Source organism: Ursus americanus, chromosome 3, assembly GCF_024610735.1.
Source record: "Ursus americanus isolate L20-20 chromosome 3, mUrsAme1.1.p, whole genome shotgun sequence".
In the NCBI taxonomy this organism is placed as follows: Eukaryota; Metazoa; Chordata; class Mammalia; order Carnivora; family Ursidae; genus Ursus; species Ursus americanus.
This window is the reverse complement of record NC_142129.1, coordinates 34,969,299-34,987,304: the sequence shown is the minus strand read 5'-3', so window position 1 is coordinate 34,987,304 and position 18,006 is coordinate 34,969,299. Positions and strand designations below refer to the sequence as shown.

The following is an 18,006-nucleotide window of genomic DNA, read 5'->3' as shown; positions in this document are numbered from 1 at the left end:
GTTATGCCATAAGTCAATCTATCAGAAGTGATTGGCCCAGTGTCCACATTTTCTTGTATTGTCTCAGCTGAATTTTCTTATAATGACTTTTCTCGATAACTTTTTTTCTTCACTAAAATGCATCTAGACGGTTGGCAATGGCGATAAAGTTGTGTAATAGAGTCTACTCTTCATTGCATGGATAATGTTGATCCAAATCCCAGGAAAGCCAGTCTTTTTTCAACAAATCATGAGAAAACTGCAAATTCTTCCATCTGGACTACATGAGAAGGTAATTCAGTTTTGTATATATTTATGTGTTTAATTTAACTTTACCAAAAATATTTGGTATTTTCCAGTGGGTCCATGAAAAAAAAAATAATGTTTCTACATAAGTACAACATCATTGGAAAAATATAGTATTTACATAATTGATACTGAATCTATAAATCTGCATTGTTTAATGAGGCCAATAACTATGCAAAGATTTAGTTTTGTGGAATCTAACTGCAAGTTGATGCATTTTTACCTTCTCCAAATACATGCCTTATAGGGGCTTAAAAATATATAAACCATTAAACATCATTTAGTTGTTCCTGCTTCCTTTTTTGCTCTATAACAGTGTTGAAAATTTCCTTTGTACAGGGAAAATCATAGCCATTTAAAGCCTCCTGTTGTTGACTAACCAAAATGTTATCAATCATTTTTCTAATTTAATTCTCTAAGGTACTTCAATTTTTAAAAATGATTGCATCAAAAGGAAATAAACCTGGTTTTAACCAATTTGGGGGACAAAAAATTAGTTATAACTGTGTATTATTATATTGGTGTCTTATAAAACATGTAAATACATAAATATAGGAGAAAAATCTTAGATTCAGGGATAAATACAAGAAAGAGAAGCTGATATATATGAAATTTAAATATTATACCAAATATCTATGAAGAAAACTAATAGAAGATGTGTAAGACTCCTACAAGGAAAAGAATAAAGTTGTATCAAGAAATACTAAAAACCTAAAAAAATTGGGATACATACCATGTTCATAGATAGGAAGAAGATATATTAAACTATTAATTCTCTCCCAAATTGATCTAAAATTCAATCCAATTCTAATCAAAATTCCACAACAATTTTTTGGGGTGCCTGCATGGCTCAGTTGGTTAAGCATCTGCCTTTGGCTCAGGTCATGACCTTGGGGTCCTGGGATGGAGCCCTACATCAGGCTCCTTGCTCAGCAGGGAGCCTGCTTCTCCCGCTCCCTCTGCCACTCCCCCTGCTTGGGCTCTTTCTTGCTCTCTCTCTCTATCTCAAATAAATAAATACAATCTTTTTAAAAATCCACAACAGTTTTTATACAAACTTTGAAAATATGATCTTAAAGAGAAGACTAAAGGACTGAAGATAGATGAAACATTTCTGAGACATAGTTGTGAGGAGAAACCTGCTCTACCTGATTTTGAGAGATCTTATGAAGTTTTAGTTATTTAAGACAGTTATGGTGGTATGGAGACAGACGTGGATCAAGAGCTTAGTGACAGATTTGCACATATCTAGAACTTGGGTATATGGCAAACATGGTATATCACATAGCAGGTAATAAGGGATTGTTTAATGAATGAAAATAGGGAAAATGGCTGCTTCTATGAGAAGCATGAAAAGATGAAATTAGCACAACATATATTCAGAAATCAACTCCAGATGGAGTAAGATCTGAAATGTCAAAAACCTTGAAATTCTTTTTTTTTAAAGATTTATTTATTTATTTTAGAGAGAGACAGAGCACGAGCAGAAGGAGGGGAAGAGGAAAAGGGAGAGAAATCCTCAAGCAGACTCTATGCTGAGCATGGAGCCCAAGGGGGCGCTTGATCTCACTACCCTAAGATCATGACCTGAGCCAAAACCAAGAGTCGGACACTCAAACAGCCGTGCCACCCAAGCACCCCAAAACCTTGAAATTCTTAATAGAAAATATGTGTGAATATCTTACAGACTTCAGAGTTGGAAATGTTTTCTTAAATAAGAAGAAAAAAAGTGGCTATAAAAAAAGATTGTCAGTTTAACTATATTGAAATTTAAAACTTGTTCATTAAAAGACAGCTTTATAAGAGAAAAATATAAACTAGGATAAAATGCATGTGTTACCTAAAGTCAACACAAAAAAAGGATCAAGAATATATAAAGAACTCCCACAAATCAATAAGAAAGCACATTTTCATAGAATCAGGGGAGAGGGACAGACATTTAACTGAAGAGAAACTTGATATAGCCAGTAAGCACATAAATGGATAGGCAGTATTGTTAGAGAATAGAGAAATGTAAATCAAGACCACAAGGAGTTACTATTTTAATATCCATTTAATTGATAAAAATTGCTGTCAAGTATACAAACTTGAAACAATCCAAATGCCCACCAACAGAAGAGAGACACAAAACTATGACATATCATAAAAAGGAATATTACATAGCACTCAAAATTAATAAACCACAGAGACATATAACAATATGGATAAATCTTAGTAACATAACATTAAATGAATAGTCCCAAAACATTACATCAGAGGATGTTCTTTTTTTTATAAGCTAAAAACTACTAAAATAATTTATATATATAATATATATAATAATTTATATATAATATTAGTAGTTATATAATATATATGAATATATATTCAAACTCAATATATATATATATTCATATCTCAAGGAAAACAGAATATACTAAAAAGGTGTATAAACAAGAAAGCTTGATTTTCAAGATTATGGTTACATCAGGTTGGGCAAGTTGGGGTAAGGGATGAAGAAACGAAGTGATTAGAAGTTGGTTGTTGTTTTGAGTGGTAGTTTTGCAGGTGCTTATTACATTATTTAAAATATCTAGTTAAATTCTAGTTTCATATAACTTATTAAGACAAATGAGTTGCTCTCTGGCTTAGATTAGAGGATGTCTTTAGATAAAATCCCACTCTGAAATTCAGAGTGCCTGTCATATGACCAATTACATCTAAAGAGTATAATTAAAACAACTTTAGAAGAATCAGGGGAAAAGACAAAGCACTTGATGGTTGATGATAGGGTCTAGAACTGTACACAATTGTCATAGAAATGAAAAGCATTATTGAATGTTTCTAGTCTCCCTTTTATGTTACCTGAGCCATTTTTAAGGAAGGAATTTTCTTATTTATTTGTATTCCCAGTGGCTAACACAATGCCTGACCCATACTAATGGCATATTAAATGCTGTTGAATAAATGCTCTTCCCTTCTCTTTACCTCTTTGTCTTATAATGCTCAAGTTTTAACCCTTCCAAAGTTCAGGACAATGCTTTTAATTATGACTTCAAATAATTAAACAACATTTTAAAATTTTATAAACTTAGAAATTAAAAAGTCAAAAAGATATGTATTTTGTGGAGAAAGTTTCTTTCCACTGCATCTTACATCATATAATATAGTCTTTCATATTATTTAATCATAAGAAGGGTCGTTCATTCTTCTAGAAGATATTTTGATCACCCACTCTCATAGTAATAAACACTGGGAAATCAAAGATGAATAAACTATAATGTCTTACTTTTAGGAAGCTAAAAGGTAATGATGGAAATAGACACATTAACAGGCAATTATTATAATATAATAAGTGATAAGTATTATAATAAATTATGGAATATGATATAGAAAGTAGGAGTTTGGCAATTAGAGAAGAATGGTAAGGTCATTCCAAACAGAGGCAATAACGAGTGGTATAAGATTTAAGGGTAGAAAGCACAAAAAAAGAGACACATTCAGGAACAATGAAATGTTCAGACAGTTTAGATTGTATTGAGGGGAAAGAATGCCAAGAAACAGAGTTAGTTTGAGTTAGTTTAAGTAGTTTTGTTTTAAGTGAGTTTTTATTTAAATTCCAGTTAGTTAACATACAGTGTAATATTAATTTCGGGTGTACAATTTAGTGATTCAACACTTATATACAACACCAGGTGCTCATCACAAGTGCCCTCCTTAATCCCCATCACCTAAATAACCCATCCCCCTGCCCACCTCCCCTCTGGTAATCATCAATTTGTTTTTGAGTAGGTTTTAAAGTGCTTAGCATGCCAAGCAGAGTGGGGCTGAATTCTTTATGCACTTTTTAATCACTGCAGGGAGTGGTGGGGAAAGGGAGTTCAGTGGGAGAGACACATGGTCAGATGTCCATTTCAGAACCAGTCTATGGAAGGTACATTCTCTAAGGAAAACCTGGGTACGATGAGCCACAAGAAGACTACGGTATCTCAGGTACCCATGAGAAGCACCTTCCTCCCTAATCTCACATGCTTGGACAGAGGACCCACAAGTTATGCTTCGGTTCCTGGCTTTTATTCTAGTCCTTCACTGGGGAAAAATAAAATGCCTTCCCATCCACACTGTTGACCTGGGTCCATAACATTCTACTTGTAGCCAGCCTATAAGTAGTAGCTTACTAGTTTTGCTAGATTTGGGCATTCTATCTAGAAGAATTTCTAAGGAACTAGAGATCAAGCTCATAAAGGAACTTTAAGCATTTCCGTTGTTCAGGAGCCCTGCTACCTTGTCCCTCCCTTCTCCCATGAATACTATAGCTCCTAACAGTTCCCCAAATCGCCTTTCCTATCCGATCTCTGTAAGTTTTAAATTAATAAACCTGTACATGGAGGTGGGGAGGGAATGGAGAAAGAGCTGGGAATCTCCCAAGATGATTTTGATGTGAGGCCAGATTTGCAAACCCCGATAAAGACGTGATGTATCTCAGTGCACTGAGTCCATTGGGTGTTGCTATGGAGACTGTCCCTTCTCTCAATGATAGGCAATAAGGAGAGTCATATCTCTGCTTTAGTTGGCCCTCCTGGTCCCAAACCTTGTTCCCCTACTCCTTGTTTGTTTGCTATGATTTTGTAACATGCTTTCCTACTATTTAGAAAACGCTTAAGAGTGGAGAGAAATAAAGGCTAATGCAGAGGTTTCTCCTTTGAGAATTTAAAAGGATGGAACTAGCATCATCTGAGATAGAGAATTCAGGAGGAGAAGTAAGGGGGAAGGAAAGCAATGAGTTTCATTGAGGAAATGTGTTAGGCTTAGAAGGCCTTTGAGCTTTTGACCAAATGGGAAGTGAAAATTAGTGCTTATTGAATGAAAAATGCCCAGATTTTATTGTTTTTTTTCTCTCTCATAATATCATTGCACAACGGCTTACATCGTCTTGACAATTTAAATTTTCCCCCACTTCAAAGAAATGGGACATAACATTGAAATTTTATGTGATGGCCTCAAGTAGATAATGAATATGTTTTGAATATATAAAGAAATTATTGGTTTCCAATAGGTAATGATCCATATGAAATATAATAGTAACTTCAAATATATAGGAATCCATATTAGTTAATTAATTCAGTCATCATTTAACAAATATTTTTGTGCTCACAAATTTCCAAATACTGTACTAGATCATTGAAATGAATAAGACAGAGTCCCTGCTGTCAAAGTGCTCACAAACCAGTGGGGAAGCCAGACAACTAAATAAAGAATAACCCAGCAGTGTAATAAGTGTGTGCTCAGTGAGGGGTCATATGGGCTAGGAAAAGTGCCCAGGAGGATTTGGCCTCTAACTTGAAAACCAAATAAGAAATAACACTAGTTAGGGAAGAGGGGAGCAGTAATTCTAAATGTAAGGCATCATGTACAAATGCCTTATCAGTAAAAAAGTTATTCTAAACATGTCAACAAATTTAACATACAATTTAAGAAGAATGAGAGATTGAAACCCAGGGTATTGATTGGTGGTCAGCCAGCTGAACAGGCACAAACTTAAATGTGGATCACGGACCTTCTATATGAAAATGACCTGGTACTCATTACAAATGCTGCTTTCAAGGCCCAAAACCACATCTGAATCAGCATGTCTGGAGTGGGGAGTAGGAATCTGCATTTTTTAGTAGAACCTCAGAGATGCTCTCGTGTTTGAAAACATCTGATCTAACTGCTCCCTCCTATCAGGGCTACAGGAAGACACTCTAAGAATCCAGGAAAGTGATACAGGAAGTGCCTCCTTATGTCTCTGAATTTTCAGCAGTTCACATTCAATTATGTAAGGAGGGCGGCAGTTCTATGCATAAAAGAAAATAATTGTTTATGTATCACATATACCCCCAAAATAAATACATTGAAAAACAGAGCAGTTTATGTGCCTTAAAGAATAAAATGATGAAACATTGATAAAGTGGGAATTGAAATGTATTTGCAACCTAGTAAGTTCACAGAAAAACAATAATTTGTGTTTCTGAGTCAGCAGTTAATCACTCAAAACTTGAATCAGCTCTATAGACTCTCTACCTCTGAGCTTCATGTAATTTCAGAAAGTTTATGTTCCTTTTTATGCCAAACTCCTCCAATTCATAGGATCTCGGATCTATAAGAGGCCTCATACTTGGATAGTCCCAACCCATCATGTTACAGAGAGAGAAACTGAAGCCTAGTTAAACAATATGGCAGAAGTCACACACACTAACTAGTAGCTAACCTAGAACTATATTCAAGTTTCTTGGTCACCATGTCAGTGTTCTTTCGTAAAGGGTCAGTCCAGAGTGAAAAAGAGCAGAAAGACCTGGATGCAAATCTCATTCTTTCCTGTTATTTACCACTGACTAAGCCACTTACTAGCCACGTGACCTCAGACATGATACTCAACCTCTCTATGCCTCAGTTTTCTCCAAAATATTGCCTCCTCCTTATACAGGGCAATTATTTAGCATAGTCCTCAATACATGGAAGTGTTGAAAAAATTTATCATTATCACTATTGTTTATTATTATTGTTATTAGAAACATATGGTAAACACATTCTACACTAACATGGTACCCAAGTGCCAACCTTTTCCTTTTACTTGGAGTTATCTGTAGTTTTTAATGTTTACCCTATATTCTCTCATATCTTGAATTCACAAACTACTTTCGAGAGTAAAATTTGCAACCCATGATAGCATACTTGCTTAGTTGTTTTTACAATGCCCTTCTCAGAGGACGATCCTACAAAGAAAAATCACTAGATCTTCAGCAAAAGTAACCTTTTATTTAAAAGTGTCCTCTGCAAATACAGTGTGCATGAGAATGTTGATCCACACTTTCTTTTATTTATTCAGTGTCAAGATTTAGGCACCATGTTAGTACTACTGTACCACTACAGATTCTGGGTATGTGGCACTTCTGCTTTTGAGGTTAATTTTAACACTGTTGAAATGTAGTCATTTTTGTATAAGTAATGATATGGTTTTGCTAAGGTCCTGTAATGCCATTGTGCTAAAAAGCTCATACGCCTCTTAAAATGTGAGTGAAACCTCTCAGAGACCTGTTCCACACAATCTGAGTCTGATGTGATGGAATTACCCAGCCAGTCCGGGTAAATGTCAGGATTGGGTGGTAGGAGCAAAAGTGTAACTCTGTTCCAAGAGGAATAAAAAAGTTGGCATAAAAAAGGATCATCTCCAAAGTGAGTCGTGACTTGTATTTGTGTCTCCTTAACACTGCCGCAAGGTGTTCCGCATTGCTCAGAGAGAATCAAATTTGGAATTCTTGGGCACCACCTTTCACTCTGAGAGAAACAGCTAAAAAGTAAATAAATGTTGAACTTCCCAAGCAGTTCAGCCTGCCCTCTTTGGTCTCATTTTGTTTCCTCTATCCTCCTCCCTTAAAGAAAGAAAGGAAAATAAATGGAGAGCTTTTAAATTAGAAAAAATAGGCGCCTCTTTGAGGTTCTTTTTTAAGACACTAAAAAGAGTACTTTAGCATTGATGTTGGCACTGATAAATGGCTACTTCTAGAAATACTGAAAAGGCTTTCCTGGAATAATAATTACATATTGTATACTATTTATTTCCGTAATTTTATAGTGATATTTTCCTGAAAATTCACTTTCTAGTATTGTGATTTTTTTTAGCCACTTCTGAATTAGAGGATGGAGGAAAGCAAAAGCTTGTACTTAACGAGGGGTAATGTTCATAATACATTAACTAACTACTAGAGCTTAATATCTGTTCCTTTGGTGTCATAATACCAGTAGTCTTCTCTTGATCAGGAGTAGAACCGAAAACAGAAGAAAAATATTTGATCAAAAGAGAGAGAATTAAAGATATAAATTTCTAATTGTGAGCAGAAGTATCTAAGGGAAAAAAATTTAAAGGCATGATGCAGAAGGAATTTAGATTGAAAAGACAAATTACATTCAGTTCCTTGATGATAAAGAAAGGACAATAAAATGAAGACATCTCTGCCTTATTAACAGGGATTCAAAGAAGCAAGAAATAATCTCAAAGAAAAAACATCAACAATTTTAAATGGCTTTATATTCCCTTCAATGCTGAATCTGGAGACTAATAACTAATATGGTAAGGAACATGGTTTTTGTGGGCATCACATTCCTTATCTTTAAAGTGAAGGCTCTAAATTAGATTAGGGGTATCAAATACAATACCCTCATGCTGGCCTTTCTCTCTAGCACCCATGGCAAGCACTGATAACAGATCAAGGGATTTCCTTGCTGAGACCAGATTCAACTCTGTGAACCTTCTCCACCCAGCCAGGTGGCCACTACCCATCAACCCTTTTATTGCTCAAATCGAAATGAACTTGCTCTTCTCAGTTTTGCTATTAAATATATGAATATAATTTTGAAATGTTTAATTTGAAAATTTCTTAAACTATTTTTTAAAAAATAAAAATGCTAGTATCATCAGTAGAAATAGCTGTTAACTTAAAATTTCAATACAGTCAAAAATAAGCTCTTGGTAAAATCTTGTGGTCAGCTTTATCAGTTCAAATTGATAAAAATGCTACCTGCACGGTTTATGAGCTAATCTTACATTGTTTGTAGTAAAGACTACAGAATCATTTATTTCCACATCATTTTACTTATGTCCAGGTAAAACTTTTCAAATAACAGAACATTACCTATATCACAACTGGTTGGATAAACAAATGTATTGGATAATACCTATCATATAAGCTCATTTATTAGTTATAAAATGTAATCATAAACCATGGCAAACCACAAGCCCCTTGAGTAAACTCTAGTGAACAGCTCAAGCATTCAAGAAACTAAGCACATGCCATGACATTAGGGACCAGATGGCTTTATTGAGTCGTTTTCCTGTTTTCCATAAAGCTGAGTTACCACATTCCTAAAAATCTTTTCTATTTCTCAATTAGAGCATTGCCCATTGCCTTGGTGCTTGATCTTGAAAACGTACTGAAAACAATTGTACTATGCCTTCTCAATATTGGAAATTTCAATAACTGAAAAACATACCTTTGTTGAAGAATCCTTTGGTAAGTTTCTTTTCCCAAGTTTCTTCATTTTGTAACTTGGTTTCCTACTAAGAATTGCCCATTCAAATCTGCCTTGCCATGCCAAAGTGCTGGGTGCTATTTTTTCTTGCTCACCTCACCTCACAGGAATCAGGACAAAAAAAAAAAAAAGACTATTTAGATTTAGTTCTGTGATTGAATCTGGGCAGCATGTGCCATTTTGTGGCAATGTGTATTTTCTAAAGAGACACTACATTGTGAGCATCTAGTGAAGAATTTAGTAGTGTCTTGGAGGTCCAAGTGTAAACCAAAAGTCGTAGGTTACTTTGGGGGGAGATATAATTATAAGCAGAATCCATGGATTTTAAGTGAAGAAGACTTACACGCAAACCTGGCTCAAGGGATGACTCTGCCACAACCTGCCAGTTATATTCCATTGAGAGAGAAATGTGAATGTTTTTAAGCAATGAGTACTGGAAAAACTAAAGAATACACATCAGAGGGATACCAGAAAAAGTTCTTAAATTTATTGGCCTACAGACCTTATTTTACTTGAGTTCTTAAAGGAAGTAATTGTCCCCCATGGAGTAGGTGGGTGACAAGAAACTAGTGATTGTTCAGCTGAGAGTCCTGCTACTTCAGAAGTCTGGCATCCTTATTCTCCTGAGTTCCCCTGCAAAGTGATTGCTAAGAGTTTTATACCATCACTGTCTTCTAAAAATTATCAGAGTATTGTCATGTGTATTTTTTTCCTAAGGATACTAAAGTTGCAGTCATTCTTTTTTTCATAATGATGTTGATTCATCTGTGGTTGTGTAAAAAGTCACTATCACAGAGTCAGGACTACTGAACCAGCTAATTGCAATTCCAGAAACTCTGATTAAACATATTTTCTTTGTGGAATCTATATGTAAGTATTGCTAAGTTATTTGGTTTGTTAAATACTGGGCTTTGACATCCAAGCTCTATAGCATTTACGTTACTTATTGTTTTAAAACTGTTTTTAAAAAAAGTAATTTAAAATGTAAATTGATATATCTCATGTATGTTTGGAAGGGTTAAGAAGCGGAGTTAACACGAAGGAGCATGAGACTTCCAGACTTCGAAATCAAATCATTCAAGAAGTGACACCTCTCAGAAGGAAGGGTGACAGGTATGAGGTCAGAGTACCAACCTGTAGCTGCTCACCTGAGCATCTTTGCCCTCAATTGTTTCTCAAAATAGCAGTGTTTACAAGTGGTTGTTTGTTTGTTTGTTTTTAATGGGGAACGAAGTGCTAAGAAACTTCTCCCACTTTTTCCCCCAGCTTCTACCCATTTCTGTCTCTTGACAAAGAATTTCAAGCATGTGTCAGTACTCTTTCCTTCTACTGGAAAGTAAATAAGGCGAGATAGTGTGTAATTCAGTGGAAATAATGGAAGAACAATTCTTCAGTATTTTTTATAGGAGATCATAGATTTTATGTTTGTAAAAAATCACCAGTTATCTTAAATATAATAATTGGGACCAACAAAAGTCAAGGCGTGCCAAAGCATGTTAGAAAAGTTAAAATAGTGCCTTCCTGCAACTACCTTGAATTGTTAAGTTTAAATGTTATAAAGTCATTTTTTAGCTCATTTCTTTATTGCTATGAAATTAATATGTGTCCGCTATTTCCTCTTTATTTTTAATTTTTTATACTAGCAGCTACTGTTTTAGTTTTAATGAGTGTTTATGATATGATATCTGTTATAATTCATTTCCATGTTCAAGCAATTCACCTTCACAAACACATTTCCAAACTAGCTATTTTACTTACGCTAATGACAGCATAAATTGATATATCAGGGAAAAGAGAAATATGGTAAATTGAGTTGGATGGTTTATGTTAAAATCCAAGTACGAATTCTATTATCCAACTGGATTTGTATTTAACTGCATTTGAGAAGTTTTCTAGACAGAGGAGTAAGACTTAAAGCATTATTTCTGAATTTAATGCTTTTGTGAACTTACGTCACACATTAAAATCATCTTAATGCACCTTTTTGTCAATTCTTCACAATAGTGTTACAAAAGGAAGGGAGGAGAGGATACATTTAAAAAGCAAATGAAAAAGAACTCAATGGGAGCCTATTAGGCTACCTGTTGATGAGCATGTAAGAGAGTCATTAATATGCGGCTCATTGACATGATAGGCCATAATGACTCCTCCAGGGACAGTTCAGTCTATTGTGTCAGAGACTAGTTAGGGATTCATTAACGTGAAGACTCATGACTTCTTAATATGCAAATTATTAATGCAATGCACTGAGGCATCCCTCACAAATGTCCACATTTTGCATTACATGTCTTCTTTGCCACCCTTCACCCACACCTTTTGTGAACTGTTTTCTTTTTTCCATCCTCTGCTGCAGATCTCTTCACAAAAGATTCTGTACTCTTGTGGAATCTACCACTTCACATTCAAAGACCTCCTCCCCTTCAGCCCACATTTCTGGGATTCAGTGCAGGTTTACATATACAAACCCCTTGAACATTTTTAATAAATCAGTAAAAATTCAGCATAAAATCTGATTTGATATATTTCTCCAATGTCAAATTGGTTTTTGGCTAAAGGCAGGGCAACATGAACTACATGGTGGTTTTTAAGAACTGAGACTCTGAAACATGAATAGTATCATTTATACTGAAGGTGGGAGGGGAAAGAGAAAAAGCCGAAAAAAGCCCAAGAGAGAAGACACAAGAAAAAAAAGTTTAATTAAACTAGGAAGAGTAAGTATTCATACCAATGTAATACATTAAATGAAGAAATAGTTTTAAACCACTCAATGTCTGGCATGCAGGAAGCAATTAGTAGGTATTAGCTGTTATTATTATGTTAGCATTTTGTACTTTGAAGGTAATATCCACATTTCCCATTAAAACAATAAGAAAAATGTTATTGAGTGAAAGTTGTTCCATCTTTAAATTAACATGCCATAAAGAGAGGATCAAACATATTCTTCATTCCTACAGCAGAATTAGTTACAGCATTCATGGAGAGGTACTCAAGTATCCTTTGAAGCTTGTCCACATTTCATGTATAGAAACTATGTTTTAATATACCCTTTCATGTGGGACTTTATATATTACCAAAATTCATTTTCTTGCCACCCTATTATTCTAACCTTATCTAAAACACAGTACCTTCTCTACTAAATTTCAGGAGAAACAGACCCTATTTCTACATTCCATAAGCCCTAAACTTAGAAGTAGATCTACAGAAGTCTATTTATCATAAAATTCATATCTCCATACAAAATCAGTAATTTTTTTAAAGCTAACAGCTTTATCTAATTATGTATCCATAAAGTTGATTTACTTTAAGTGTACAATTCATTAATTTTTAGTACATTTAGTATATTTTTAGAACCGTGCAGCCATCACCAAAATCTAATCTTCAAACATTTCCAGTACCCCCAAAAGAAACCTCATGTCCCTTATAATCATTCTTCATTTCTCACCCCCAGCCCTAGAGACACTAATCTTCCTGTCTCTATTTATTTCTCTAATTTGGACATTTCATACAAGTGAAATTATGCAATATGTGTCCTTTCATGTCTGGTTTCTTTCACAGAGCATAATGTTTTGAGGCTCATCAATATTGTAGCATGTATCAGTATTTTCTTTTTATTGCTTAATAGTATTACATTATATAGATATAACACATTTTGTTTATTCATTTACCAGTTATTGGGCATTTGGATTGTTCCACCTTTTGGTTCTTGTGGATAGTACTTCTATAAACATTTACATTTGTGTGGACATGTTTTCCTTTCCCTTGGGTAGAAACCTAGGCGTGAAGTTGCTGGACTATGGTAATTCCATATTTCACATATTGAGAAACTGTCATACTATTTTCCTAGAAAGTGGCTGTACCATTTTATAATTCCACCATTAGTTCATGAGGGTTTTAATTTCTTCAAGTCCTTGCCAACATTTGTTATTACCTCTTATTGATCATAATCGTTCTAGTGGGTGTGAAGTGATACCTTGCTGTGGTTTTGATTTGCATGTTTCTAATGATGTCGAGTATTGTTTTATGCGCTTATAGGTCATTAAAATAGCTTCTTTAGAGAAACATCTATTCAGATACTTAGCTTATTTTAAAATTGGGTTCTCTTTTTATTATCGAGTTGTAAGACTTCTTCTGGATATAAGTCACTTACTAGATACGTGATTTGTAAATATTTTCTCCTCTATGTGGGTTGTCTTTTTTTTTTTTAAGACTCTACTCATTTATTTGAGAAAGAGAGAGAGAGCACAAGCATGGGGAGGGGCAGAGGGAGAGGGACAAGCAGACTCCCTGCTAAGCAGGGAACCCAGGGTGGGGCTCAATCCCAGGACCCCGAGATCATGACTTGAGCTGAAGTGAGATGTTTAACCAACTGAGCCGCCCAGGTGCCCCCTACAAAGACTTTGTTTGATTAAATCTCTTTAAATAGGAGACAATATTATTTTTAACATAATCTTTATTAATATAATTATCACAAGCAGCTAATTATACTTCACATTCTTCTAATGTTAATTTCAATACTAAATGCTAGAAAACAACCAACAGTTATTGGTCCTCCCCAGGTTCTAGACTGAAGTAGGTGTAAGCAGATTCAGAAATGCTGCAAATGAACGTGTAGATTTGAGGAAAGAAGTCCAACTGATTTAGGAAGCTCACAGTAAAAACATAATGCTATTTTCTCTGGATTCTACAGTTGGAAAAGATAGAGTAAGCAGGGAGGAGCTCATCATTGCCAGGATGACTCTCTCAGTTGAAGGCTTTTCGATCCCTGATTAAATAGAGCAAAGTTTATTATCAGGAAATCCTAAGTAGATGAAATGAGAAGGGCTCAATAAGACTGTGGTTGGAGATCAGTACAAGAGCAGTATGGTGCTTGGGAAGGACTAGTTGAGAACCAAATATGAACCAAAAGGCAAGGAGCCTTTTGACTGAAGACATTGGGCCACAGACTGGGATTGAGGAAGGAGTATGGTACAAGAGCCAAATTCTGCTGAGATGCAGCTACATTGCCAAAGATGGGAATCTCTGCCACACTCTTAACAAGCTAACAGCAGACTTTGTAGTCACATTCTGAAGAATACTTCTATCAAGGGGGCTTAAAGGACTCAGTCCTTCTATTGGACATCTTGCTAATTCAGAATAATGTTAGCTAAAACTCAGTGTGTATTCATTCAACAAATATTTAATATTTGCTAGCCATTATACTAGAAGTTAAACCATGAGCACAAGCCAAGATTAAACAAACTCTGCCTTCATAAAGTTTACAGTCTAAAGAAAGAGAAATATAAACCAGCAGTTTAAAAATCACAATTGTACCATTCATGATTGGGGAAACATGGGGTCCTACAGAAAAAATATTAGGAGCACTATCCCAAACTCAAGGAAGGAAGGGAGGGAGTCCAGGAAGGCAGTAGCACCTGTGCACACATGTGGGCTTGTAAAGAGAGGAGGTCAGATCCTACAATCTGATTGCAGATTGTATTTAAAAGCTTGATTTTCTGAATCAGAAAATATACATTTTTTCAAGAAGAAAAACTGTTTTAAAAGAAAACTCTTGAAAGTTGACTTCATTCTAAATGGCAATTAACTTTATCCTTTATGTTGCTACTCTTGCTTAACCCTCTTACCATACCTACAAAAGTGTTATTTCATTTAGATTTACTAATTTTCTTTTTTGTTTAAATAGCATTACTCTTTTTGGTACTAAAAAATTTCCAGTTTTTAAAAATAATTATAATTCAGAACACCTGTATTTATGTCTTTTGTTTATACCAGTTATTTTCAATCCTTGGGCACATCAGAATCACCTGGGAAGCTTTTTAAAAAATACGTATTTCTGAGCCCTGCTCCAGACCAATTCAGTTAGTCTCTATAGTGAGGCCTGCATATGGGTGCCTTATTTTTCCCTTTCCTGTGTGCAGCCAAGCTTGAGAAACACCAGTTTACTTTACTATTCTACACTGGCTTTTACTCTATGAAGGTATGGTTAGTGTGAAATTAAGTCCTTCAGTAAAAATACTCTGCTATTAAGAGTTTCCATGGGGTGGGGAGAGAAGATGGTATATATAATCAAATAGTCTAGCATTAATGTAAATTTTACACAAATTGTACTTCTGCTACTATTAAGTCTATAAAACAATTGATTTTTATTCTTCATGGGGATTACCCACCCATACTTCAGTGCATTTAAATTTACTTATTATTTTTTTTAACTGAAAAGAAGCCTACATACTGTTTAGGGTAAGAGACATCCATCATTTCTACTTTAACATCTATATTGCTCATTATAAAACTGATAGTGATTGTAAAAATTTAGACCTGAACTAGTAAAACGTTTTGCAGTTGTACTGTGTGGCAGATTGTCCAAACAATTACTGCAGGTGCAAGCACCATATAGTGTATTGCCAAGGACACTGGTAGGTTAGACCCTATAAAAGAAACGATTAGAGTCTTGAGGTGAAATAGTAAAAATGAGATGACAGTTATTGAAAAAGGCAGAACTTGCAGCATAATAATTTAAAGGTAAGTTTGTGGATAATGTGGATAGCTTAGTGTGTTTGGAGTTTATCATGTGTAAGAGAATGGTTCATATAAAAATACTGCAACCACATATATTCTGGTCTTCTTTTTTCCTGACTTGGTATGTAAGTGAGGACACTTGCAGGGTTGCAGTTGCTATCTTTGAGGATCAGCATTTTACAATGGTTTCCTTCTTTTGTATGTACATAGTGTTGATTTTATGAAAAAAATTCTTTTTACATGTCTCAATTTACATAAGCTTATTCCATATGTGTAATACTAGTAGTCAACGGTCAGGATAATCAAAATAATTGAAAATAAAAATAATGATAGGTACAATTATCTAGTGCTTTTTAACTCAAATAATTCAAATGCTGAATTCCTTCTTTGATTAACTGTAGCACAACTCCATTTTCACCAAATCAAAATTGCAATGCGGTGCACCAGTGGAAAACATGGATGTAGAAAGATAAAATGAGACTCTGGGCAACCAAAGAGCAGCCAGAGAGGGGAGAAAGGGATCCTAAAGAGGTTTCGTGCCTTTCCTGCATGAGACCCTGTGGCTATGTGGTGACTGGTATGGCCAAGAGTTTATAGGAGGCATAAGGAGCATGAGAACCTAATGTTAACAAAGGGGAAAGGTCCATCACTTGAAACTGCTTCAAGTATTGCCCTTGTGGCTTTGTTCAGCATGGAACTCTGTTCCCCTAGATTTTTTCATGACTGACTCTTCATGTCTCTGATCAACTGTCATTTTCTCAGTGATGTGCAGTCTTTACTCATCCTTATGCGGTATTGTATTTTATACTCTCAATTGCATTTGCCATTTTCTAACATAACTTACTTATTCTTCATGTTAATTACTTATAAGTTTTCCCTCCCATTAGAATGTAAACTAACCAAGGAAAGAGATTGTCATTTTTTCACTAATGTATCCCTCGGGTTTAGAACATTACCTGGCACATAGTATGTGCTCAGTAACACTTGTTGAATTCATGAAGACCCCTTATTCATTTCTCCAGTCACTGGTGGTTTTTGTTTGTTTGTTTGTTTGTTTATTCTCTGTCAGTGCACAAGCTAAAGGGCACAGTACGAACTTTGCTACTGATATCTTGATGATTTTTTTTCTTTCAAGTTAACTGAGACCCATACTCTTTCAATCTTGAGGTCACTGGTATATAGAAGGAACCATACTAGTGTAATTTCCATATACCCATCCATGAGGATAAACATTGAGAGTCTTGGACTAATATTGCTCACTAAGTTAAAACATAAACCTTAGATTTTAAAGGAAGAATTTGGATCAACTAATTACAAAAAGAAATTTTCCCTGAGCATGACCAGAGCAGTAAAATGAGTCACCTATAAAATAGGTATAGGAATACCTAAAAATGTGTGCCATCATACGTATCTGCTTTTTATATTAAAGATGACCTCTAACAAAATTAAATAACTAATATTGATAATGAGAAAAGAATAAAACCTGTATTTAACCATTCTAAATACAGAAAGAGACAGTAAGTAAAAAATGGTTAAAAACATAGAAAAGGTTTTTAAACCATGAGACTCCCAAAACACAAGCAGAAGTATGATGGTGTTCCTAAGTGCCATAAGCAGTTTTTCAAGGCAATAAAGAATCTTTCATAAAACATGATTAGTGGAAAGCATGTTAGAAGAGAAACATTGGGGAAATTATGATCAACATTTACAATTACATCAATCTCGTTTCTTATAGTTAGCAACCTGGTTCATACTTTTCATTAATTTACTCTGAATACTTTCTGAATTAATATAACCAAAATACTACTTTACCCTTGAATAGGGAGACAAAAGTTCAGATTTTCAGCCTAGCAAGAGTGTACAATTCTTTTTCAACTTTTTTTTCAAGTTTGACTTTCACAATTCTGTCCATTCTAGGCAGTCTGATTGACTAACAAAATCCCCAAGTTGTCCTTTGCACTGCCATTTCCACACATATGTTTTTTACTCTCTGTAAAAACTCCCCTGCTCCTTCTCCACGTACCCAAGTTTTACCGTTCCAAAGTCAAGTTCAGTTCTTCTGTGATGCTCTTCCTAATGAGGGCAGCCTGCATAACAGTCCTTTCTTGAATGCTTATTGCTCTGTATCTCCTCCAGTTTTCTCTGAGTATGTGTCATTCT

The 18,006-nt window shown here is 34.9% G+C and overlaps 1 protein-coding gene and 1 long non-coding RNA gene across 8 annotated transcripts in view; one reads left to right on the top strand and one right to left on the bottom strand.

Moving 5' to 3' along the window:
* LOC123789046 (uncharacterized) overlaps positions 1-18,006 on the top strand; it is a 170,692-nt gene that overhangs the window by 109,940 nt on the left and 42,746 nt on the right. The window contains exons 9-12 of the long non-coding RNA XR_015723903.1: positions 128-271; positions 8,272-8,374; positions 9,195-9,314; positions 10,350-10,446. This is a non-coding gene — a long non-coding RNA (uncharacterized LOC123789046). The remainder of the gene's footprint in view (positions 1-127; positions 272-8,271; positions 8,375-9,194; positions 9,315-10,349; positions 10,447-18,006) is intronic.
* Positions 1-18,006, bottom strand: part of PPP1R3A (protein phosphatase 1 regulatory subunit 3A) — a 40,732-nt gene that overhangs the window by 9,395 nt on the left and 13,331 nt on the right. The window lies entirely within an intron of this gene.